At 45.4% G+C, this 12,092-nt stretch overlaps 1 pseudogene across 1 annotated transcript in view; it reads right to left on the bottom strand.

The window, feature by feature from the left end:
* LOC144822858 (uncharacterized) overlaps positions 1 to 12,092 on the bottom strand; it is a 114,941-nt pseudogene that overhangs the window by 79,846 nt on the left and 23,003 nt on the right. Inside the window, exon 2 of the transcript XR_013608710.1 lies at positions 5,129 to 5,255. The product of XR_013608710.1 is annotated as an uncharacterized LOC144822858 (transcript). The remainder of the gene's footprint in view (positions 1 to 5,128; positions 5,256 to 12,092) is intronic.

Raw genomic sequence — 12,092 nt, 5'->3', positions numbered from 1 at the left:
CTGACAGGTCCAGGAGGATGAGGGCCGCGTTTTCTCGGTTGTCCAGCAGGGTCCTGATGTCATTGGTGGCGGCGATGAAGGCGGTTTCGGTGCTGTGGTTGTTGCAGAACCCGGACTGGGACGGGTCCAGGATGCTGTTTTCCTCGAGGTAGCGGGTCAGTTGTTTGTTGACTGTCTTCTCGATGACCTTCGCCGGGAACGGGAGCAGGGAGATGGGCCGGAAGTTCCTGAGATCATTGGGGTCCGCCTTGGGTTTCTTGAGTAAGGCGTTGATCTCGGCGTGCTTCCAGCTCTCAGGAAAGGTTGCTGTCTCGAAGGAAAGGTTGATGGCCTTCCGAAGATAGGGTGCGATGGCGGTGCTGGCTTTGTTGAAGATGTGGTGCGGGCATGGGTCTGACGGAGAACCGGAGTGGAAGGTGTTCATAATCTTCATGGTGTCATTGTCATTTATGATGGTCCAGGAGAGCAGGCGGTTGGTGGTCGTGGGGGCGGAGGACTCAGTGGTTGTCGGAGCGGTCGTGGCGTTGAAGCGGTCATGGATGTCTGCGACCTTGCGATGGAAGAAGGTGGCCAGCGAGTTGCACAGGTCTTGCGAGGGTGGGATGGTGTTGGAGCTGGGGTTGAATAGTTCTTTTACGATGTTGAAGAGCTCTTTGCTGTTGTGTGCGTTGTTGTCCAGGCGGTCTTTGAAGGAGGCTCTTTTGGCGGTCCTGATGAGGTGATGTTGTCTGCGGGTGACGTCCTTGTGGGCTGTGTAGCTGTCCGGTGTTTGTTCACGGTGCCAGTGCTTCTCTAGCTTTCGGCAGGTTTGCTTGGAGGCCTGGAGGTCTTCGGTGAACCAACTGGCTTTCTTGATGGTGTGGCTGTTGGAAGGTTTCTTGAGCGGGGCGAGGGTGTTCGCGCAGTCGTCGATCCCCTGCCTGAGGTTGCGGGTGGCGGAGTTGGGGTCGCTGGGGTCGGCGGGTGGGCTCTGGTGGTGGTTAGCTGGTCTTCGGTGATTTTTCTCCAGCAGCGGCGAGGCGTCTGTTGGGTGCGGTGGTGGGTTTCCGAAAGGTGAATGTATAGCAAAGAAGAGAACTGTGTGTTCTACAGTAGAACTAACCAGGATACAGTGATGGAATTTTCATTATATATTACATTGAGTAAAATACACAATGACAATGAGGGAATGACTGCCTACCTCGAATCTTATTGTAATTGCCAGCAACTGTTAAGTTACACTTCTCTCTACAACAAACATTTGATGAGTTATGAAAAAAAACACAACACCAATGATTCTAACGTTGTACAGCTCATCGGCCTAATTGACATCTGTTGTGGTTCCAGTATGAACATTTATTATGGCTTTTGACACGCTAACATAATAATAACATTTTTATTTTGCTTAAGTCGCCTTGTAAACCATTTCCCCAACTTTAATTACGATTTCAGGTCTGCCCAGTATAGCAAAAGCACAGCCTGGAAAAAAAAGCGGGCCGCAAATATAACCAATCTAAATTCCTAAGAAGTCTCCGTTTTTAAATTTCAGGTGCCTCCTTGTGAGATGCTATATGCAAGGTCTATCGAAATAAAAATATTTTACTGCATTTCGGTAAAAAGTTGGATTTGTAATAATATATTCATTATAGCCACCAATTGAAAGAAAAATAACTTTTTCCAAAATTGCATGATTGACTGTGAATCACAGGCATCATAAAATAGAAAGCTGTCAGTCATACCCGCACAGATACATGAAATTAGAGTCCCCTCTGGTGAAGGTAAATAAGGTTGAAAATGGGAAATGCAGACAGAGCACAAAGTAGAGCACTGGCCAGACATGGCAATAAGCTCTGCTTCTGGGCACAGCTTTACATTTCTACAACTTGGGGTTATGAACATAAGTGTGCACAATAGGTCAAAAGTGACCAACTCTAACTGACCAACAAGTCTGCAAAGGCATAGGCACATTTGTTGACATCTCAGGCACCACCAGGTGAAAAATCATGTGAAGTCTATGAAACTTTAAAATAAGTAAATAAGCATGACTTTGGTTACTTCTCAGTAACCGAGTGAAAATGAAATACATGAACCAAAAACTTGGTGCATTCACCATAAAACTTGGGATCATCCGATGGGAGGCTACCATTTTTGTTTTACATACTAGGAAATTAAGCGGGTTTTTGATAAAGGCAAATACGCATAATGCGGAGAGCCCTTAAATGTGGACAAGTAGATGGTTAGGGCTTTAAGCCCTTATGAAAGATGGCTGTGGAGGTGCGCCAACGGAAAAAATAGAAATGGTAATAGCTTTTATTTTTTATTTAAGAAGTTTTATATAGCACTAGCCAGACTGGGGGGTATCAGAGCGCTTCACATCAGTTACAGAGCGAATTAAATGAGAGCAGAACATAATACAATAACGCCGGACAGACGTAATGACAATGACACAAAGTTCCATTGCGAGGACTTGAAAACACCGCATCCAGGAGGGGTGAGGTGTCAATCACATGGCTCCAGCTGTTTCTATCTGATCGCTAGGGCTCGACCGAGGAAGAGGGTTTTGAGCTGATTTTTTAATTTAGCGAAAGAAGGAATAGTTCTGATGTGAGGGGGAATAGGGCGCGTTACCAGCGAAGGACCTGGCCGCAGTTTTTTGTTTTCTTGATTTTAGCAGGATGAGGAGTAGGGTGTTAGAGCTTCTGAGAGTTCTGTTCTGGCCGGCTACTTTGAGTTTAGCCGTCAGATATTCAGGTTTGCCTGTGTGAAGGGCTTTGTGGGTGAGGCAGGCTGTTCTGAAATTCGGCCGCAATTCTATTGGTAGCCACTTGAGATCTTTGAGTGCAGGAGAGATGTGATCAAATTTCTTTATTCCCGTGACCATTCTGGCATCCGCGTTGAGAGTTGTTTTTAGAGGGGCAAGATGTGTTTTCGCTATTCCAGAGAGAACTGCGTTCCCATAGTCCAGTCTAGACAGCACCAAAGCCTGGGTGGCTTGTTTAAGATCTTTGGGCGGGATAAAAGGTTTAATTTTTTTCAGAAGCTTCAGGTTAAGGAAGGCGCTCTTCGCCGAGATCTTAATGTGTTTGGTCATATCGAGTTTTTTTTTTTTTGCTCATGTCGAGTTTTGAGTCTAGGGTGATGCCTAAAGATTTGACAGAGTCAGCCAGGGTGAGGTTCCCATTGAGCGCGTCGATAGCTTTTAACCACTCGACCATTTGTGGATTCTCATCTTTCTTTGAAATGAGGAGAAGTTCAGTTTTGTCCGGGTTCAGTTTTAAGTGGTTACTAGTCAGCCAAAGTTGCACTTCTCTTAGTGTTTCGTTGAGTTTTTGAATGTCTTTGGCCGAGGAGATTTCCAAATAAATTGGAGTATCGTCAGCATAGAAGTGAAAAGGGATGTTGGCTTTTCTGAGTAATGAGGTGAGGGGTTCCATGTAAATGTTGGAGAGTTGAGGGGAGAGCACTGATCCTTGGGGTACTCCCCTATTGACGGGGTGATGGTCGGACTCAAAGGTTTTGATTTTGATTCTCTGGAAGTGGTTGTGGAGGAAAGAAGCAAACCATTTGAGGACCACCTCGTCCAGACCGGCCCTGTCTTCGAAAGCCTTGAGGAGAAGTTTGTGGTCAACTGTGTCGAATGCTGCTGACAGGTCTAGGAGAATGAGGAGGCAACATTGATCTGAGCCTAATGATTTGTGGATATTATCAATTATGTTGAGGATCGCGGTTTCGGTGCTGCAACCTTTCCTGAATCCCGACTGATGGGAGTCGAGAAGGTTGGTATTGTCCAGGTGTTGGGTTAGTTGTTGGAGTATGCATTTTTCTAGGATTTTGGACAGGAGGGGAAGGTTGGAGACGGGTCTGAAGTTGTTCAGGTCATTGATGTCAAGGCCTGTTTTTTTCAGCAGTGGGGTTACTTGTCCCACTTTCAGACAATCTGGGACGACTCTGGTTTTTAGGGAGCTGTTAATAATCCTACACCAGAGTGGGGCTAGGTGGAGTTTCAGCTTTTTAGTGAGTTGAGCAGGTAAAGGGTCTAGGGCATGGGATGACGGTTTGGAGGTGGAGATAAGTTTAGTTATCACTTCTTCAGGGACGGGCTGGAAGAGTGACCAGGGTTTAGTAGTGAGAGAGGGGGCGTTACCAAACACCCCACCCGGGCTGCTACCGGAAAGGGGGGCGCAATTGGTGTCGAGAGATCACTCGATCTTGGAGATCTTATCATTGAAGAAGTTGGCGAAGTTGTCACACCGTTCTTTGGATGCAGGCCCTAGGGACGTATCAGGTTTGGAGGCTTGGCGGCTGATGGTTTGCTGAATTCAAAGCAGATACAATGACCTTGCATTAATGTTGTGACTGCACAACAATGAATTTTAGAAGCCATGGTAGCAATCAAAAATTAATAACAAAAATGAAGTAAGGCTGACAAACAACATTTACTAATATCGATATCACTGTTGTACAGCAAGTCATCAGTGACTGAAAACCCAGTCTGTGGGCCACAAACATTTCTAGAAAGACTGCCATAGTCTGAGGAAAAACATTTTTAAAGACCAGCCTGTTGAAAAAAACAAAAACAAAAAAACAGACCAATGTGTTTACAAAAAATGAAAAGAATGGATCTTAGCCAGAAACCAAAGTACAGCTACATCAAGCTTATAGAAGGTATTTGACTGTCTAGGAAGTGAGCGAAGAGGAAGTCAGAGGTGAGAGGTCAGTAAAAAGTAAATCTACGTTACAGCTAGGGCTGCCCTTCTTTCAGACATGGACCCAGACTGTGTAGGAGGGACTATGACAAAAGAGGTACACATTGTTAGTAACCTGCCAGACAAATGCAAATGCAATTTGTTCACCAGAACATCTACATATTATACTGGACCATTCTTTAGTGGATCAATGACACAGCAGCTTATTTGTCATTCGAAGTCAAGGTCTGCCTAAAATTACTTTTTTATTTTTATGTCTCGACCATGAACTCATATCATTTTCTATTTTTCATCTAGTGGTTGTGATACTACAATTCTTGATAACACCCCCCCAAAAAAGATACATTAAAACAATCTGTATTTTTAACATTAATATATAATACAATTATTAACACAAAAAAAATCATAAAATGTTGCTATAAAGATAAAAATTGCATTGTTACCCAATGAGATCAAGGCCTGGTGAATTTCCTTCATCACATTTGTATAAAGTTCCTCCTGCCATTCATGTAAAAGGCTCCACTCCTCTTCAGAGAAATAGGCGGCAACATCATGGAATCTACTTGGAATCTGAAAGTACAATATCAAGACAAGCTCAGAAACCATGTCAAGTAAAATGCAGAACAAACTACTCGCTGGTGTTGTATCTGTACATTTACAACATCCTGCCTAATAGGTAAAAATACTACAGCAACAGCTATGTCAACAACTGGGACAGCGTGCCCCTGTCCTTGGGCTAGGCCAGCCAAGCATACATTGAATTTCCTTGGACTTTACTTTCAGGTTTCTTTTTCTCATCAATTAATGAATATTGCACACTCATGTATGCTCAAAGGAGTATGCGACCAGTGAGAGATGTGAGAAAGGTGGACAAGGTGAGGTTGACAAACTAAGAATGAAGAAATGCTACTGAGAGGAAAGTGTCCTTCCTCTTAAGTCCTCTTTCCCTCTGGTTTTAATTTCTTTTGCAGCCAGAGCATATGTCAAGATTTTTAGATCTTTTGGGATTATCCAATTATTTTTTAAGCAGAGTTTACCCTTTAGAGCATCTTTTTATACATGTTTAACAGGCAGATTCCTTGTTTAAAGTTGGAATAAAACATAGGCGCAAAAACACTCCGATACAAATAATGTTTGCATTGAGGGTTATTTATGTTTTTGCAGTCTATTAAGGCATTAGTGAAACAAATGACAAATAGATTTGATTTTGCAAGTAATCAAAAGAGGGGCACTGTTGCGGCAGAGGGGTACAATACGTCACCCACTCGCTATGAGGGAGTTAGGAAGAAGGGGGGAGAAGAAAAGTGTAGCGACTCCTAGGTGTTAGCACCCACTTATGAGAGGGGGGGAACTAGTCTTGCCTTTTGTTGCCCTCACACACCCCGAAGGATGTCATGCTTCATCATCGGGCGTTTGCTCCTCGTCGGGCCGGCGCTGCAATGCCCTACGGGTCCCCCGAAGGGTCACTTTGACGGAGATCTTTGTAGAGAACAGCTGTTTGATGTATGCAGGTGTGTGGGTGGGTCCTCTTGAAGGGCGGTGTAATGTGTGCAACATTAGTTAACACTGTCTAAATTTCAGGCAGACGGGGTAGGTGAGACTGAGCCGTCACCCGAGCACATTTCCCGGTAAGGTGCGGGCGTCCTACATATCTAGCCTATGGAGAAACTCTCCTTTGAATTATATGGTTTGTTCAGGAGCGGTCATGACTATTTAGTCTGTAGGGAACACAGTTCTTTGGCCTGCCCTGACACCATTAGAGGGTACTTACCCCTTCACCTTTTAACGTGCACATCTTGTTTTGTTTCGGTCCTGAAGAAGCACCATGGATACTTGAGACCATACAGGCGCAAAACATGTCGACCTTTTTACCATTCTAGTTACCTGGGCACATTAAGCCTATTTGGGTAACAAACAACCTATGGGTATTTTACTCTGTCAAGGGTACCACCACATAAAAAATTTTGGGTAACCCATAGACGGTTTTAACTAACATTGCACGCATTACACCACCCTCCAAAAGGACCCACCCCCACACACCTGCATGCATCAAATGGCTGTTCTCTAAAATGATCTCTGCCAAAGTGACCCTTCGGGGAACCTGTAGGGAATTTCAGCATTGGCCTGACGAGGAGCAAACGCCCGATGATGAAGCACGACATCCTTCGAGGTGTGTGAGGGCAACAAGAGGCAAGACTAGATCTCCCCTCTCATAAGTGGGTGCTAACACCTAGGAGTCTCTACACTTTTCTTCTCTCCCCCTCTTCCTTACTCCCTCATTTTTTCCTTGTAGCGAGTGGGTGACATACTGTGCCCCTCTGCCGGAACAGTGCCCCCTTTTTGATTACATGTTTCATGTTAGGAGCACGGGCACTGTACCATAACTGGCTCCTGGTCCCCTCTTCTTTGTATTGATGCAAATAGATTTTGCAAACATTCGGAGTACATTATAACGGCACTTTTGTACTGTTATACTACCAGCTAAATGTTTGGTTTAAAGTGTTAGGAGGCAATGCATAGAACAACATTTTCTATGGATGGTTCATTGGAATGTAATGTAATAGAATTTATAGAGCGCACTATACTGGAGGGTGTCTAAGCGCTAATACATATTGGGGAACACCTGATTGAAGCCAAGAAACAACACACAAGGGAGAGAAAAGAGCCAGGTTTTAAGCACTTGTGGAACATGGCGAAAGACTACAGGGGTGCGATGTGCACAGGCAAAGCATTCCACAATTTTGCCGCCGCATCCAAGAAGGATCGGCCATCCCATCTGGTTTTACGGAATCTGGAGACAATCACCACTCTGTGAAAGGATGATATAAGCAGTCTATTAGGTGTATACCACTGAAAGAATGTTCTAAAAAGTGCAGGTCATTGATGATAGAGAGCCAGGAGACCATGCAGATGGCTTTATATACTGTTCGCCTAGGGAGTTAGACTTACTGGCAACCGGGCATGATCATCCCAGTTACAAAAGCGCACCATCACACTCCAGCATGTGGATAGTGCAATGGTAAAGAAAATCAAACGATCTGTTTACCGCGCAATTTCGCCAGCAATAGAAATACATCTGGCAGAGGGTTGGGTGCAGCCCTCTATGGTGCTGAATTATGGGGACCGGAAGAACTAAATCAATTAAAGATGCCTAAAATACATTTTTAAGATCAATTCTAAACTTACCAACTAACACACCATTATTACTGATACTCATTCCCCTGCTTTGAAGGTTCTTGTGTTTTAGGTGAGACTTTGAGCAAGCAATTCCCAGATCCTGGTTAAAGAAGCAGTGGAACGTTTATTAACCCTTGCAAAACAGGCTGGGAATCTGGGCTGGTTCAGTAAGGTCAGACAGTGGCTTTTCAAACTGGGGTTGGAAACTATGCGAGATGACCCAAAGAACAGGATTACAAAAAATACTCCCCCAGCTCAAAAAAAGCTACTGGGACCATATTGAGTTTACATGTACTAATGTCACAGCACCAGGCACTTTAACTAATAGATTCTTAAATTTTTAAAAATTGTTTTCAGTTTGATAATTACATGGGCGAAGTTGAACCTCCTCAGGCACGATCCCTATATATAAAATTTAAGACTGGAGCCTTCCCCTGAATACTATGAAAAGTAGCTGGGCAAATACTATCGTAACCCCACTTTGCCCGGTGTCTGGGTCAAGTCCTGAAACCATAGAACATTTCATGTTCACTTGTCCTCACTATGTTCATATTAGAAAAAGGTAGATCATCCCTGCTTGTCGATTACTCTAATTTACACGAACTGCAGATGCACTACGTGTGTTAAGATCTGACACAACTAGGTGCCTTGTATTTACTTTATCTAGATACTTGTTGTATGCTTGGTAGCCAGATCTAAGACGTGAGTAATCTACTTGGTCATGTGTATGAATAATGCAGAGGGATGATCCAATGTTTAAATCTGGGGAAAACTGTAAATATCTAGGTAATTGATCTGACTTAGTGCTTCCCTTTGAGGATTTTAAATGATCATTTTTAATTGTTTTAGAAGGTCTTAATGAATTTCAGCCAGACAGACATAACATATATTACTTTTTAATGATGTTCAGAATCTCAAAGCTTTTTATGATGGAAATATTATTGTTTCATTTAAATGTTTTAAATGTATGATGTGAACTGTTTTTATATGTGAATGATCATTATAATCGAATAAACTATCTGTCTACAGCTCGCTTTCTACCTTGCAGTGAATGTAGGGAGCGAATGCCATCTTTCACGGAAAGATGTTTAAGCACATTTAAGACAAGGCAGGCTGCAGTGTTTTAAATAACCTGCAATGTATTCAGCAAGGACTTCTTGATATTCAGATATAAAGCATTGCAGTATTCTAAGCGAGATGTTATCAAGTTAATGACCACTGCAACTCGAAGTTCAGGAGGGATAAAAGAGAACATTTTCTTCAAGGTCCTGATGATAAAGAACGTGCGTGATTCCAACTACTGCGGTTCCTTGGAGAGTACAACGGCTTTTAAATACCGATCTGGTCTCGAGGATTAGAGACACATTTACCGGCACTAGCGAACCCTGTCATCTGTCTTCCTGAGGAAGAAATGGCGCTCTAGCGTGTGTGATTCAGAGTTAAGATCACAGTTTGGGAGAACACGGTGCAAACAGCCCTGAAGAGTCATATCTTTACCACGGTGTGACGAAACACGTGTCGGCTGGTTTGTTTCTTTTGTACTGACCAAAATCGACATATAAATCTATTCTATATGTAACCCTGGATGTCGAACTTCGTTACTTCTTCCTCAAATATAGTGTGATTGCGGAACCTGCAGGGGACACTCAGGAGACCCAGCCCCTCACTCACCCGGATCCCGCCAGCCAGCCAGCCACGCTCCTTGCTCCCGGTGTTGTTCTTCCCTCGCCGCCGCAGCCTCTACCATCCCGGCGCGGCCGCTGTGAAGGGCGGACTTCAACTCCCAGGGGGCTTTGTGGCAGGAAGCCGCTTGAACAGATTTCCGCGCCTGGAGGTGCTACAAAATCGAGGCCAGCCCCCGCGTCGCGGGAAGCGCGCGGGCCGCGCCGGGAGAAGCCCGGGTGTAACGGGGCGGCCCTGCCGACTCGACCCGTTACTGTGGAGGACGCTGTACAGAACACTGGAACCCTAAGCGAACTGTCTGTCACTTCCCCCTCCTCCTCTTGTCTTCCACAGCAGTCGGACTACCGGCAGAACGAAGGCGGGATAGACCCACGCATGGAGAGTGAGTTCGACTGGCCCTTTAATTCTGACCCGGAGTTGGAGTGGGCGGGGCCCCAGGAAGAGGCGTTCCCGTCAAATACGGAAGCAATGGTGAACCAGGTGTGCTTGTACACCCGGTGTGGAGAGGACGAGGGAGAGCGGAGAATAGAGAGCGGCGGAAAGACGGTGAAGAGACGAGCGTAGGAGCTGGAGCACGAAGGCGAGAGCCCGAGTAAAGAGGAGATGCCTGGAGGCCCACGTCACCACGAGCCGCCCAGCCACTCACCCAGGGGAGGTGTGTGGCTAGCCCAGGTGCGTAGCAAGATCAGAGGCTGGGTAGGACGGAAGGGCGACCCCCTTGTAAAGTAGCAGTTATCCCTTGGTCCTGGACCCCCTTACCCGAGCACACCCCGTCACTGCGCTTGTACATAGATTTGAATCACGGGTTGGTGCATCTCCTCACTCCCTTTTCCCTCAATGGTTTCGCGTAGGACGCTGGTCTCACGTGCTGCTTTCTTTTTGTTTATCCTTTTGGGGTCCCGAGTGCCAAAAGCAAAGACGGACACCGAGAAATGCAGGCCCCGCCGAAGTCTGGACGGCTATCGTAGGACTGAGACTGTCAAGCCCCGAAGCCGGAAAAGCACCCGGAGCTGTTCCCCACGAAGACCTGTCACCCACCGAAAGACATGTACTGATTTCCTTTTGGAGACATTAAAACCAGCTTTGACCAAAACACGTCTGCTGCCTCTCCCTCCTGTGCCGCTCAAGCCTGCGCCCGCTACACCGAGGCAAGGGCGGGACCGTCTGCGGCCGTCCGCGGATGACAGCGGTCGGGCAGGCCACCCCTCTAAGTTGCACCTGAGGTGATTGCATATCTGTACTATGGGGAAACGGACCACTATTACTTCCACCCAGGCTTCCAAGAATACGTCTGTCATCTCTTCTTCCTTAGAAAGCATGCTTGAGAATGCCTTTAATATGGTCTCGATAGAGATCGCAAACACTGAAAGAAGAATGTCAATGGGATTATCTGTACCTGATATAAACTCTTTTAATGGCTCAGAAAATGGCGGACCTACAACTTCTTTGCCGCTATCACCGAGCATAATAATTGTCAAACCCACCCATAATGATAAACCACCCGTGTGCTCAATGACGGATAGTAATATGATTGCTATTCCTGACTCCCAGCAGGACAGTGAGGCTATTATCGATAACACCACCTTGGTCTCTAACATTAAGACTGTAGGAGAGAAGAGGAAGAGAGGTCCCTCAAAAATGCCAATTAACAAGAGGAAACAACCACCCCGCAATAAAAGTCAACCAACTCCGCAGAGCATGTGGTCACGTGAAAAAACTGTAACAAGCGGGGTACCAGCTAGCGTGACCATGCAATTAGATGATAGTACTGTTGATTTAATTACAATGGAACCGGGATTTAACTCCATTTGCACACAGACTGAGTCAATTGCTGCAAATGGTGCACAAGATAGGATAAATGGAAATCTAATTGACACCATAGTGGACTCAACTTTTAATCAATTGAAAAGTCTAATGGATAAACAGTTTAATCTTGTTTTTAAACGTTTGGATAGATTAGAAAGCCTGGTGAAGAAAGAAGACACTAAAAGAAAAGGGGTTACTATTATCGACCAAATCAGGCGCAAATAGCTTTTGAAAGATATGGAGGCTGTCAACAGGGGCACGGGGGTGGGGGGATTGGTCAACCTTAACACATCTAGTAGTATAAATTTATGTGAAAAGTGTGATGTTGGAAAAAATCTTCCATCCTCTATTGTCACGCCTAGTACTGTGGCGGGCACACTGTCTCCGCCATTGTTGTCCGTAGCACACAAGCCCCCTTGCCAAACCTCCCCGCTTATGGCAGCCTATCCTGCCTTACCCGTGTTAGCCCCTGCAAAATCGGTGAAAGATTTAAACAACAAGCCTATCCCTGCCACACGGGCTAAAAAACATGCGGAGGCCGTCCTCCACCTGCCTCCAGAAGCATGCCCCTACGTTATAATCTTAGCCGGAGTACCCCCTCTGAAAGAAGAGCAAAGCGAGTCTTGGGAGTAGCTTAAAAATAAGTGCATTGATTGGTTGTCCAGGTACAAAGGGATGGGTATGGAGATTAGCAATGAAATCCTGATGGAACGACGGGTGGGATGGATATGATCTTCGGTT

Source organism: Lissotriton helveticus, chromosome 3_1 (genome assembly GCF_964261635.1).
Source record: "Lissotriton helveticus chromosome 3_1, aLisHel1.1, whole genome shotgun sequence".
NCBI lineage: Eukaryota > Metazoa > Chordata > Amphibia > Caudata > Salamandridae > Lissotriton > Lissotriton helveticus.
Note: the sequence above shows the minus strand (reverse complement) of the source record. Positions and strands in the feature narration are given on the sequence as shown.